This window comes from Lathyrus oleraceus, chromosome 7 (genome assembly GCF_024323335.1).
Source record: "Lathyrus oleraceus cultivar Zhongwan6 chromosome 7, CAAS_Psat_ZW6_1.0, whole genome shotgun sequence".
Lineage (NCBI taxonomy): Eukaryota > Viridiplantae > Streptophyta > Magnoliopsida > Fabales > Fabaceae > Lathyrus > Lathyrus oleraceus.
Window position 1 is genome coordinate 471171271 of NC_066585.1, and position 14725 is coordinate 471185995.

Sequence of the window (14725 nt, forward strand, 5' to 3'; positions counted from 1 at the left end):
TTGTTTAATTCATTTCATTTTATAAGCCAATTCATTTAATTTTGTTACTAACTTTTTGAAGTAGAAGATGTTATAGCCAGAACATTTATTTATTTCGTTTTAATTTCCATTAAACCATTCAATTCTAAACCATTCTATTCAAATCCATAAGACCAATTCCATATAGCCTTCCATATTTAAATTAAATTTCCAATACATCCACACATTTTCCATAATACATATTCAAATTCCATAACCCTTCATTAATCCATTAATTTCACAAAAAACTTTTCTTTAATCAAAACATTTCATTCAATTCAATTTCTAATACTCACATTCCATATTGAATACTTTCACATTCAAATTTCAATTAACAGTTCAATAGAATCCCATATTAGTTCTTACAATTTAATACACAATACAAAATCCATACAATTGTAACCCCAATTTCCCAATACAGTCCATGATCCAAACAACATACAAGCATGCCATAACAATTGTCCAATCCCTGTTAACACTTTCCAAGCAACAACCCAAGTTTCCTCCTTCAAACTTGTCCAACAAACCAAAGAACAAGACTCCACATCCAAGCATCTCAAGCAAATGAAACGATCCACACGCAAAACGCATCTCCCTGTATTTTTTCCAACAACACAGAACTGAAGCTCCTTCATTCAGGAAAAGCTCTTCATAACAGAAAAAGTCATGAAAAAAACTCATTCGACGGTAAGAAAATGCAACGCACAGAGAATCAATTCCATCAGAAAATTTCAAATCGATTTCAGATCAAGCATGACAGAAATAGTTAACAAGTTGATTTTTCAGAATTCAACCAACATTTCAGTATCTCATTAAACAAACAAACTTTCACTAGCTAATGAGTCTAACAAAAAATCAGTAAGACTAATGCTTAACTCTGTGAACTCACTTGGCTAAAAAAACTTAAGCTGATTTTAACTAAATGTTTAACAGAAGCTAACAAGTTCAAACCTCCTAACTAAAACTAACAAAATTTCTAACAGTTCAATAACATCTAACCACCTTCAACTGAGATCATTTTAACTCTATTAAATATGCCCTAATGGTTTCCCTAGCTACCCTAATCAGTTAGGATCGAAGCTCTATAAATCTTCGATCATCACCAATCATTACGGAAAAAAATCATTTGTACACTTTGCATCTCAATCTGTTTTCATCAAACTCTCACAGAAACATCGCTCTTCAACGTCACTTTCTCAATTCAACAACCTCATAACGAGTTCAGTAGAAGAAGAATTTGGAGATCGAGAAAGAAGAAGAAGAAAAGTAGAGGAGAAGAGAAGAAGCAAGTTACCTGTGAAGTTGTTATCGTCGAGCCATTGCATCGGATAATCCCTCCACTTCGATCTGGTAAAAATCTTCTATCCTTTGTTTCAGCTATCTGCACCTTTCTTAGACGATATCCAATCCAAAAGGCGAATTCACGAACGAAGAAGATTCGTGTGTTGCTGTGTATTCGTGTGTTGATGTGGATTTTGCAACTCTGATTCGGTGCAGTTTGAATGATGAATTTGATTCTGATTTGGTGATGATGAATTCGGTTTGGATTCGATTTTTCAAAGATACATCGTGGATCCAGATTCAAAGTTTTGCTCGTGGTGTTTGGACGCTCGAAATGAGAGTGAGAGAACACGACTGTGGATCTTGCTCATCGATGTTGAAACGGAGAAGATCCATGTGCGTTGTGGTTGATGAGTTAGAAGAGGTTTGCATATGAACATTTTTGGAGAATGAAGAAACGTGAAGCATTGGAGTGAAATTGTGCAATGTTTGTTATTCATGTTGTTGAGTATTGATATTTTGACTTGTTGCTAAGTGGACATGGATTGGGATTGTGTTTGACCGTGTGAAGCTTGGGCTTGAGGCCCAAGCATGCTTCAATTCACACACTTCCAGCATAAAGCCTGCACCCCCTTCTTCTAATCTTAATTAATTAGGGTTAATGTAGTAAATCTTGATTAACTATTCCTAATTAAATTTTGGATTAATGATTTTACTTTCTGTTTTTGATTAATATAACTATGACTAATTGTGATTTTATTAATTAGACTAATGTGATAATTGTGAATAATTTGATAATTATGATTTAATTATTTAATCATGATTTAGTTGGTTAATTGTGATTAGTAGAAATAATTGTGATTAATCGGTTAATTGTAATCTATAGAAATCTTAGGTTTAGGTTAATTAGACTTAACCTAATTTTTTATATATATTCATGTATTCGTTTTTAATTGATTAATTGGTTTTAATTAACTATAAATAACCTTGATTATTAATTCCATTTAATCAATTTATGTACATTACCTATTTTACCCCTAGGGTTTAGGACATTCCTGACTTGGCATGCTCCCTTAGTTTAGGGTTTGTATAGAGGCAACTGATTCAATTGATTGATCATTCATTAGGTTTATTATCTACATAGTTCAACTACTTAAATTCCACTGATTAATGTTTATCAAAGTTCACTTTGATTAACCAAATCCTTTGCATTGTGCTTAAATCCCCAAGCATATTCAACTGATCAAAAGACCTTTGGTCACTCGATAGGACAAGTCCATTATGCTCAAGCTGTACTGGATATACTGGATCTCAGAAGCTCAAAATCCCAAGATTCAAGTCCAAGATCAAGACTTCAAAGTCAATACAAATCAAGCATAGCTGACAAAGTGCACTATTTCTCAAGCACAACAAAGGTCTCAACACTTGTCAATCCTGATTCAAGTTGTGTGACACGAGTCTTAAGAAATATAGAAGGAGCGATAATGGAGAATTCCTTAACTCATCCGGAATATCTTTAGGTACAGGACGAATGACCTAGTTGCTCATTGTATTCACCTATATTCATAGACTTTAGCATAATTTGAATCAAATGATTGTCAAGTCTTCTTCCATAACAAGTAGCATTATAACATCAGGATCAACAATCAGGATCTCATATCAGCAACTTGTCAATCATGATTCAAGTTGTATGCCATGATCCTTAAGTAATGAAAAATGATAAGAGTGGAACATCCATATCCTTGTCTATAATATCTTTGGGTACGGGACGAATGACCTAGTTGGTCAAGGTATTCGCCTTCGTTCATAGACTTTAGTGCAATTCGAATCATATGATTGACAAGTCTTCTTCAGGCAAGCATCAAGAATTCAACACTTCAACAGTGAAGCACCATTATTCCCCCCCCTTGGATCTAGTACCAGACTCTCCTCCTTGACGTCCATACATCTTTTAGGATCATTACCTTAGGGTCACATACCCATTTTATAATCAATTGCTTCATGCACTGCCTACAGTTACAAACTTTGGCATCCTCCTTTCATTACCTATACAGTTACATATTTTGGCACTCTTTCATTTTGCCTATACAGTTATGAACTTTGGCATCCTTGCCCTACAAAGTTACAGATTATGGCAAGCTCTCTTTTTCCCATGGAGTTCTAGACTCTGGAACTTTGTTTCTGCCTATACATTTACAGGCTTTGGCAAAGCCCCATTTCATTCATGCCTATAAAGTCACAAACTTTGGCATTCATTCTTTATTCCCTTAGAGTTACAGACTCTGCCAACCTTTGATTTTGTCTATACAGTTACAGACTTTGGCATCGTTTCTCTTTTCCCTTACGGAGTTCCAGACTCTGACAATCACTTATGTCTACCTTATATAATTACATACTATGGCACATAACCTTGCTTTTTGCCTATACAGTTATAGACTTTAGTAAGCAGGCATTTCACTGTAAGTTACAGACTTTGACCTTTTTTCATCTTGCCTACACAGCTACAGACTTTGGCTATCATTGATTATGCCCTTATAGAGTTACAAACTCTAGCTAGTTTTCCTATGCCCTATAGAGTTATTGACTTTGGAAGTCATCTTGTGCCCTATATAGTTACATACTGTGGCTTTCTCTTATTCTATCATGTAGGGTTGCAAACCCTAGTAAACATCTTTTCCTACTGTATAGAGTCTCAAACTCTGGTAGCATCCTTGGTTCTAACCATGCCTTCACAAATCCATTATGGTTGATTACCATCATTGGTTAATGCCACACTCTTGCCTTTTAAGCAACTTTCTTCGCCTCTTGGCAATCCAATCAAACACTTTTCTTTGTTTTCATGGTTCCATGAACTACGGAGCTCTGACTTTCTATTGCACAGTGAGAATACGTAGGCACGAGGGTTCAAATCCTCTGCAAGCATATTTATTTATTCTTTCTCTATCACTCTATTCATGTCCATGATTCGTATTTCACTACATTCATTCATACCTACTACCTTCATTCACTCCATGTGATATGCTCTTTCTTTGAGCCAAATACACTATCTCTTTGAGCTACATCCAGTGTCTTCCTTTGAATCGAGAGATGTTTTCCTTGATTCCAAACACTTAATTCCCTTTGTTTTTGGCCATACCATATAGTGGTTAATGCTTCAGGCTATATGACATATTGGTTAATGCCAGCTTTACACTTTGGTTCAAATATCATCCCTTGTTGGAGTCAAACAACATTATCCTTTACTTCAGACCATATTTGTTATCACTCTTCTTTTAATCTCCCGCCATTATTTACATGAACTACAGAGCTCTAAATTCCTTATTTCACTATAAGGATACATAGGCATGAGGCACTTGTTAATTCATGAATATTTTGATTGGCAACAATTTTGGTAAAACTAACTTAACTGCAACATGTTAAACAAGATGTCCTAACATGTGGTTGTGACATCTTGTCTGAAATAGGTTTTTACCTTGGTAACATTTATAGGGTTAACTCTCTACAGAATATTCTAGAAATATTATGCTTTCCCTTGTGACGTTCATGATTGAGAAATCATAGATGCGAATTGTGGTTAAAAGATTTTGTTTCCTAAAAGTTAAGACATTTTAGGAAACTTTTTATTGATAACCTAATGTTGTACAACTGGTGCTCATGGAATACAAGGCCCAAATCCATAGCTTTCTAAGGCTATAAATATAATGTCTCAAAAACTAATTATTGACGAAGAAGAAAAGATAGTTGACCGTATTAGGGTTTAAATGTTTGTATTATTTTGTGAGCCTCTCAAATATCATCTTGATATATGAGTAGGACTGTGTTGATTGGTTGTAAGCACTGCCAAGCACTCATAAGCTTTTAAGCATTAAGTGATTGTGTGTCCTTGAAGTGTGTCTTCTGATTTTCTTGTAAGTGTTTAGATATCACTGTTGTGATTGATAGGGAGGTGAGAAGGGTCTCACACCTAGGAGTGTCTTAGGTAGAACTTAGGCACGGGTAGTGATTAGTGTGTATTATGTAAATTGGAGATAGTTTGCAGAAGGCATACAAACTAATACTATTTAGTGGATTTCCTCCCTGGCTTGGTAGCCCCCGGATATAGGTGTTGTTGCACACCGAACTGGGTTAATAACTTTGTGTGTTCCTTTATTTTATGTTCCTCTATATGTAAGTTGTCCTGTTATTGTTCAGATATTAGTGTCTCGACATCTCTTAGGACATCTGATATATGCATACCAGAATTTCAATTGGTATCAGAGTAGGCATCCTGCTCTATTTTTGGGTGAGATTCAGGGAATATACTTTCTGGTACAATGGACAAGGAATGAGGCTTTGTGAACAGACTACCCATTCTTGATGGAACTAACTATGACTACTGGAAAGCACATATGGTGGATTTCATCAAATCTATGGACAACAAGGCTTGGAAATCTATGGTCAAAGGTAGGGATCGACCAATGATTAAAGATAAAGGTAGAAAGATCATTGAAGAGCTGAAGCCTGAGGAAGATTGGGATGATGAAGGTGACAAATTAGCTCAGGGAAACTCCAAAGCTTTGAATGCTCTATTCAATGGAGTGGACAAGAACAACTTCAAACTAATAAATAACTTGCTGCCAAAGATGCTTGGGAGATCTTGAAGACTGCTCATGAAGGAACCTCTAAGGTTAAGATGTCACGACTTCAAATTTTAACCACCAAGTTTGAGAACTTAAGAATGAAGGAGGATGAGAGCATCCATGACTTTCACATGAATATCATTGAGATAGCCAATGCCTCAAGTGCTCTAGGGGAGAAGATGTCAGAAGCTAGGATGGTCAGAAAAATCCTCAGGTTTCTTCCAAAGAGATTTGACATGAAGGTTACTGCCATTGAAGAAGCTCAAGATATCAACAACATGAAAGTTGATGAACTAATGGGATCCCTTCAAACCTTTGAGTTAGGAATCAGTGAAAAATCAGAAAAGAAGAAAAGTATAGCCTTTATTTCTAATATTGAAGACCTCGAAGATGATTATAACCTAGATACAGATGAAGGGATATCTAATGCCATTGTCTTACTTGGGAGACAATTCAACAAAGTGATGAAGAAGATGGTTTGTAAGACAAGAGCTAATGTCAAGAACAAGTCCTTCGAAATCTCCAAAAACCGGGAGTTTGGAAGAAGGCCCAAAACTGAAGAAAAAACCAACCAAGGAAAAGGAATACAGTGCCATGGATGTGAAGGGTTTGGTCACATAAGGGCTGAATGCCACACATTTCTCAAAAATCAGAAGAAAGGTATGTGTGTCTCTTGGTCAGAAGATGATTTTGAAAGTGATACAGAAGTGGAACCTACCTGTAGCGGTAAATTCATGACCATCAAGTTATGGGTAAGCTTAGCGTCAATAAAATCAGAGTCGCCACTGCGCTTTTATTGTTTCCAAAGGAAAAGGGAAAAGTACGAACAAAACCCAAAGATAAGAAATTTTAAAATCAAAACTAATAAAATGCCTGAGATTACAAGTAAGGGGTTGGTTACACAAAGGGAAGGTGTTAGCATCCAAAGTGTCCTAGGTACTCCTAGGGAGCCCTTTTTTTATGTGCGCATATGTTTTTGGTATAAATGATGTTTGATAAAAATAGAGTGTGTGAAGGAGAAGAGCGATCCCAAATGCAGCGAAATTTAAAATTTCTCCTTTAGTGATCCTTACGAATGGGCATGATCAGTGATAGAATCGTTACCTCTTGTGGCGATTGTAACCTTTGATGCAGATCTACAGAGTGATCACAAACATTGAACGATGACAACGCCTCTACTCAGTCTACACGAATGGATTCGGCAATCTCAGTGCTAGCTGCTACGAATGAAGGCTTTGAGTGAGAGAGAGAAACGAAATTGCAACTACACAAATGCTTCTACACAAGGGTTCTATTTATAGAACCACTTGTGTGGGCTGCAAGCTAAAAAACGCTCACTCAAGTGTATGTAGCCCATATCTTATAATATGCCAAAATCACTTAAGCGCGTGGTACCTTACCATATTTCGTATTCTACTTAAGTACACCGTACCTTACGATGTTCTACAATTCACTTAAATGCACCGTACATTACGGTATTCCTTAGTTACTCTATCTCTCATCAATCCATCCTTTTGTGTGTGACCCTATAGGTTTTTGCGGCATTGGCAATTATATTAAATCACGTATTTAACATAATAAACAGTGAGCGGTATCTAGCAACACATCACTGCTACCCAAGACACGAAAATGTCATGTGATCTGACAAATCCTTTTGTGATAATACTTATGTGTACAATTACCCTTTTACCCTTATGTCTATATTGAACACAAGGCATAAACCGTGTCATCCTTGTCCAGTTCAATATTGGGCCCATAGACATTTATCCTGTTACGCAGGATGGGAGAATTCCATCTAGGTCACTCATGTCCCTTAGCATGCTTCGTGGAGTACCCATCAATTGTCTTTATGGTCATCCAGTTACGGACAATGTTTGATCAGCAATAAGGCACTCGACTATACATCTAGGGTCCATAGTGGTTTCAGGTCGAAGGGTGGTATACACCATTATCACCATGAGAATAACTTATGACACTTTGCATAATATTCTATATAGTATTCTCATAGCGGGTCAATCCAGTATAAATATTACTCTTAATATTCATACCTATGTTTAAGACTTGATAACTCCTTATCCATGATCCATGTGATGTGATCATCAGTCTATATACATAATAGTCTTAATGCTTTAATGTTATCCCACTTCATAATAAAGCTCGACTATGGATACTTTAAGAATAATGTTCTTATGTTTAATGTGATCTCATGATTAAGTCACACTTGATACATTAAACGGACTATCTATTCTAGGGACTTTATTAAACAAACATAATAAAGAAAAGCCTTTTATTATTAATAAATAATTCGATATAGGTACCAAAAGTATTTTCCTCTAGGGCTTACACCAACAGTGTGGGGATGAGAAAATAATTCATTGATTATATTTTTGTGTTTGACAAGACCTTCAGTCTTATGCCTACGTACCAACATAAAAATGAGGGATCAAAACCTCGTAGTTCGTGGTAAAAATTTCAAATGAGTTGGTGAGTTTCTTTTAACAAAAGTTTAATAAGAAAAGGCATAAAGGGCCAAAAATTTGAATGGAGTTATTAGTTCTTTTTGTCTTTTGAAATTTAAGTCAATATGGTTAAGTTTACTTACAAGTTTAATTTAAGAAAAGAAGTTTGAAAATTCAATGGCATAAGGCCAAACTTTATAATTATTAAATAATGTCTAAGTTTGAAATCACAAGCAAATAAATGTTTTTGAAAAGAGGGAGAGATTTTGAAATTTAAGAAGTGGGAGGAGATTAAGAGGTTATCCTAAGCAAAAAATTTAAAAGTTCAGAGTTGAAAAGATCTGACCAATGGGATGCAATCCAACAGACAAAAATGTCATATAAGAACCCATTTTCCTTTGGACTTTAATCAAGCAATGATCAATAAGCAATGAGCAATATCCAGACATCATGAAGATCAAGGTATCAAATAAAGATGGCCACATCCAAGCAAACACTTCAATAGCTAACAGTCTCCATTGTCTTCCCATGTATCAAATGGAATATTCCTTGATCAACTTAGAATAAAACATCAGACACAAGATCAAAATAACAATTAAGCATATAAACAGAGTAGCAGATGAACCCAAGAAATTCTCAAGTCTTATATCAGATGAAGGCACAGTTCAGAGTAACTCAGTCTCAAGATATTGGCATTAGCCAAGTCCTTTTAGCACATGGAATGTTGCCTAAACCTAAGTCCAAAGGCTCAGATCAAATCCCAACAGTCCACCAAATGTTTTTTAGGGTTTTTTGTTGTTCTTAGGTGTTTTAAGGTCCTAAGACCAGAAATAAAATCAATACGCAAACAGATATATACAATCACAAGATATGGCTCAAATGAGCAAAATGAAAAGGACTGAAACATAAACAAGTAATATGAAATGTAAATGGTAATGAATGATAAATGACTGAAAGTTAAATTGCATAAAGTAAATGACTTGAAAGTAAAAGCATAATGAATAAGAGTTAGTCAAGTGTTAGTCAAAAGTTAGTGGTGTTAGAAGTGATTTTGGTGATTTTTAATTGATTAAGTCATTCTTTGGAGAACACTCAACCATTCATTCATAAGTATGAATCCTTAAACCAAGACATCTTCCATGAGAAGGGCTCCAACTTGGATAATTCAACAAGTATGCCACTAGCTCTCATGAAAGGAAAAAAGGTCAAGTATCCATACAATGCCATGAAGAATGGGAGACTTACAATCTCACTTACTAGAATGCTATGCCTTGAGGGTCAAATTTAGCTATACGTTAAAAGCAATCGTAATTGGACTTATGTAGAAGTCAAAACTATCTGAGGTCGGGCAATAAAAATATAGGTGCTAATGCATGTTAGAGATTTGGTACAAAGAACCAAACTCCTAAAACATATCGCACACTAAAAAAATGGGAAGGACCTATCTCAGTCATACTTATATTGATTCATCTGACACAAGGTCATTGATGAATCAATTAGCCTTTAGACATTAGAGATTTCATTGGTCAAATGAGGGAATGGGAAAGAATATGGATGAAGATGAAGAGGGAGGGGGAAGGTAGAAACACAAATTGATCATGGGAAGAATTTCATCAAATCAAAACCATATCCATTCATTTTGGGAGATGAAATGTATATTTCATCAATCCCCTAAATCTAATGGTTTTGATCCAATAAAATTCAAATCAACCTTGACCAAGGCCCAAACAGAAAGTCAAACATTACAAGACCATAAAAATGGCTCAACAATATTTTTAAACATTTAATCACATTAAAATTGAATTAAAATACATTTTAATTTGGTCAAAACTTAAAATCCCTTCAAAACACCAAATAAATGGCCAAAGGATTTATCCTAGGTTAAACAAGGTCAAAGGACCTTATACAAAAAATTTCACTATTTTTAAAAAGTCAGAAGTATTTTTAAACAATTAAAAATATACACAAAAATATTTAATTCATGAAAAATATCAAAATTAATCCAAAAAATAATTTTAATTCAAAATATGGAAGAGAAAAATATTTAAAGAATTTTGGTGAAACTCCCATATTTTTTGGATTAAAAATGAAATTAATATGAATTAAACAAAATAAAGGGATTAAATGAAAAATCAATGAAATTAAAAAAAACAAGGACCGTCAGATCTCCCTCATTAATGAAGGTGGCAGATTTGATGGGCAAGCACGCGCTACCATCAAACGCCTCAGTCAACGCGTGGTATTCAAAAGCAAGGGCCAGGATTAGAACGTGGATTCATGATCAAATGGTATGGGCAATGCCAACACACCACCGCAGCCCTAACTCCGGTCATCTTCTCCGGTGGACCTCACCGGACCGGTGCACCATAAACCACCACCAAAATAAAAAATAAGGACATGATTTTAAAGGAAAAATGTTCAGGAGCACGAATCAGACCTCCATTTCTTCCAATTCCAAGTATATGGAAAGATACATGGATTTGAAATTTGAGGTTCATGATCTGAGTTGCTTCGATTTGACCTCAAAGCAACTCAATCTTGTTGCCTACATTGGTAGGACTTAAGCCAACCAAAAATCAAAGAGAATTGTGAAAAATTGAGAGAGAATCAAAGAGAGAAAGTTTGACAAATTTCACCTTCTGTTTGCAGTGATGAAGCTTGATCTGGATCTCAATTGGTCTGGGCTTGCTTCCACTTGATTGCAGGAGGTGAATTGAGAGCTCAAATGGCTTGGATTCTTGGAGTTTCAACTTCAAAACAGAAATGAAATTGAAACTCGATTTTCAATTGAAAAACTTCAAGATTATCCTCTAATTATGGTGGGAAAGTTGCAGGAGCAAAGCTTGGGCAAGGTGTCCCCAATTCTGAGCATAAGGGGTTGTATATATAGGCTTGGCAATTGATTTCCACACACTTCCATAATTTTTCCAAAAATAGCAATTGTCATGTACATGCTTGCATGGGCGTGTGATAGGCCCATGAGATGATGTAATTAAGTCCAAAAATGATCATGAGTGATACTGAAAGTGTAACATGAAGCCCTGCATTTGAAATTGAGAAGTGATCATGAGATTCATCCAAATGGAACCATGAAGAGTAACCATGCGTAATTCATTTAAACCTTGTTCAAATGAAGTGATTTTAGACTTTTTGGAAAGGTGATATCAAGGGGAACAACTTTTATGTTGAACACTTTTCCATTTGAAGCTTGGATCATGATGAATTTTGAGGTGGAAGTTTGGGAAATCAAACATAATTGAAATTTTTCTAAGTACCAAGTCAAATATCCACTTCTTCCACCTTGAATAACTTTTTCTATGAGCTTCAAATGGAAAGTTATTCTCATGGTCATAATGGTGTATACCATCCTTCGACCTGAAACCACTATGGACCCTAGATGAAGAGTCGAGTGCTTTATTGTTGATCAAACGTTGTCCGTAACTGGATGACCATAAAGACAGTTGATGGGTACTCCACGAAGCATGCTGAGGGACATGAGTGACCTAGATGGAATTTTCCCATCCTACGTAACAGGATAAATGTCTAAGGGCCTAATATTGAACTTGACAAGGATGACACAGTCTTTGCCTTGTGTTCAATATAGACATAAGGGAAAAAGGGTAAATTGTACACACAAGTATTATCACAAAAGGATTTGTCAGATCAGATGACATTTTTGTGTCTTGGGTAGCAGTGATGTGTTGCTAGATACCGCTCACTGTTTATTATGTTAAATATGTGATTTAATATAATTGACAATGTCACGAAAACCTACAGGGTCACACACAAAAGGACAAATTGATGAGAGATAGAGTAAATAAGGAACACCGTAAGGTACGGTGCACTTAAGTGAATTGTAGAACATCGTAAGGTACAGTGCACTTAACTAGATACGAAATGTGGTAAGATACCACACACTTAAGTGATTTTCGTTATACCATAAGATATGGGCCACATACACTTAAGTGGGCTTTTTAGCTTGCATCCAACACTAGTGGTTCTATAAATAAAACCCTTATGCAAAAGCAGTTGACTTGATGAAATTTCGTTTCTCTCTCTCTCTCTCTCTCTCTCTCACACACACACACACACACACACACACACACACACACACACACACACTCAAAGCCTTCATTCGTAGCAGCTAGCACTGAGACTGAAGGAATCCGTTCGTGTGGACTGAGTAGAGGCGTTGTCACCATTCAACGCTCGTGATCACTCCTTAGATCTGCATCAAAGGTTTCAATCGCCACAAGAGGTAACAATTTCTATCACTGATCATGCCCATTCGTAAGGATCACTAAAGGAATTTTTTTTATTTCTGTTGCATTTTGAATCTCAATTTTCCTTCATAACAAACATGCACCTCTTGATGCATTTTTAATTTAAAAAAAACGTTACATACCCTTCTCTTTCCTCATTTCTCTTTTACTCTATCAAACTCTCAAAATCTATCATACTCTCAAATTCTCTCAAAGTCTCTCAAACTCTCTCAACTCATGTCCAAGTTTTACCATCAACATCCAATTGATCAAAGAGTTCACAATCAAACTCACATTTGGTAAGTGTTGGATTTCTCTATACATTTTTTATATCTCTATACAATTGAAGAAATTGAGCAACGTGTTTGATACATTGTGTAATAAGTAGTTTAGATAAGTTATTTAGTTGAGCAATGTAATTGATAGGTAATTCAGATGATCAATGCGTTTTTAGAATGTTTGGTTTCCATGCATTTATGCCATTTTGGTATTTACCAAGTTGCAGGTTAATACATACATGCATTTTTCGTATTCGTCAAAAATGTGATTTTCCAGAAATCTGGAAATGCATTTCCAGATTTGCTATGTCTGCAATGTTTGCCTTGTTTTTCTTTATGTTTCATTTGGAATTGATTTTTTTCTATAATGTAATGCTTGTCTGATTCATTTATAGAGAATATGGCTGATAATCAAGAAAGATTGGGGCTCAGTAGAGTGTCGTAACATGCATTGGTTGGTAGAGAAAGAGCCTGGCTTTCTCAATGATCGACCAGTTCTAGTTTGTTTGATGTAGATACATAGACTTCTGGGGTTCGTGCATCTCCAACTTCGTTTTCCCAGAGGATCCATGTGTCACCTCCTAATGACCTGGAAGCCCTATTGGTCTAGGTTGAGGCACCCGAGGTTGATGTCGTTCTTGAGGGGATTGGAGGAATCCTGTCCAACTTATCATTTTCACCTCTATATCCAAACCATGTTTCCAGACATGTGTGAGACAAATAGGTAAAATTCAATTGTATTCATTCTTTGAAACACATTTGTTATAATATTCGATGTTTCTGACGATGATTTATTTTTCTACATGACCATGATTCTTTAAATTGCATCAACTATGGCCAGAAGATTGTGAAGCCGCCTCAGCCTCAAAAGTGGTGGTTTTATGATGTGTTGCAACTATTTGGGCTGGTTCGCTTATTTTGGGGGTTTGAATTATTTTGGAAAATAAGCACTTTTTAAAATAAAAACCACACAAGGAATTTATACTGGTTCGCTTATAACACAAAGCTACTCCAGTCCACCCGGCCAAGGTGATTTCGCCTTCAACAAGGACTTAATCCACTAATCTTGAAAGATTGATTACAAACAACGTCTAAGAGAAGGATCTCTTAGTCCTCTCAAGTATACAGACTACGAAGAGTCACTTGAGGAAATACAACAAAGATAAAGACTTATGTAATCTAGAGTGCTTCTAAAATAAGCAAATATTACAACAGTAAGAACAAAAAGTGTTTCACATTCTAAGCAAAAGCTTTGTGAAGATTGAGAGAATAAAACATTTTTATGCGTGTTGATGTTTCAGTATGTTCTCTATATTTCTTAATGTTGATTGCAGTCCTTTATATAGGAGTGAAGTAGTCGTTGAAATTTATGGCAAATAATTTGAATTAATGCCATAACTTATATAGCTTCTTGCCAACACTATTTTTTCTCCTCGAATGACTTTTTTCCAAATATAGTTCCTTTTCATTTGAATTTGGAGTTAACGTCTCTTTCTGTATTAGGAAATCTATTTCCAAGCCTTTATTTGAAGTTAACGTTACTCTTTCTTTATTAGGAAATCCATGATCAGAGTCTTCATGTTTCTGGGAATCTTGGAATCTTGCTATCTAACTTCTGATGTTGATCTCTTTTGAGTTCTGATGGTTTCTTCAGATAGCGCTGAGAGCTTCTGGAGTTTGACATACCGTTGTTCAGAGTCAGAACTTCTAGAGCGTACTTCTTGTTCAGATGCTTCTGATATTTTGCTGTTTTGCTCAGAGTTAGACTTTCTTGAACGTGTTTCTACTTCTGGTCTTCTGATAATTTG

The 14725-nt window shown here is 35.6% G+C and overlaps 1 long non-coding RNA gene across 1 annotated transcript; it reads right to left on the reverse strand.

The window, feature by feature from the left end:
• Positions 1-320: 320 nt before the first annotated feature.
• Positions 321-1899, reverse strand: LOC127106275 (uncharacterized). Its single transcript, XR_007795322.1, has 2 exons — positions 1313-1899; positions 321-665 (listed from the first exon to the last, which is right to left on the reverse strand). It is a non-coding gene; the product is annotated as an uncharacterized LOC127106275 (long non-coding RNA).
• Between the last annotated feature and the right edge of the window lie 12826 nt (positions 1900-14725).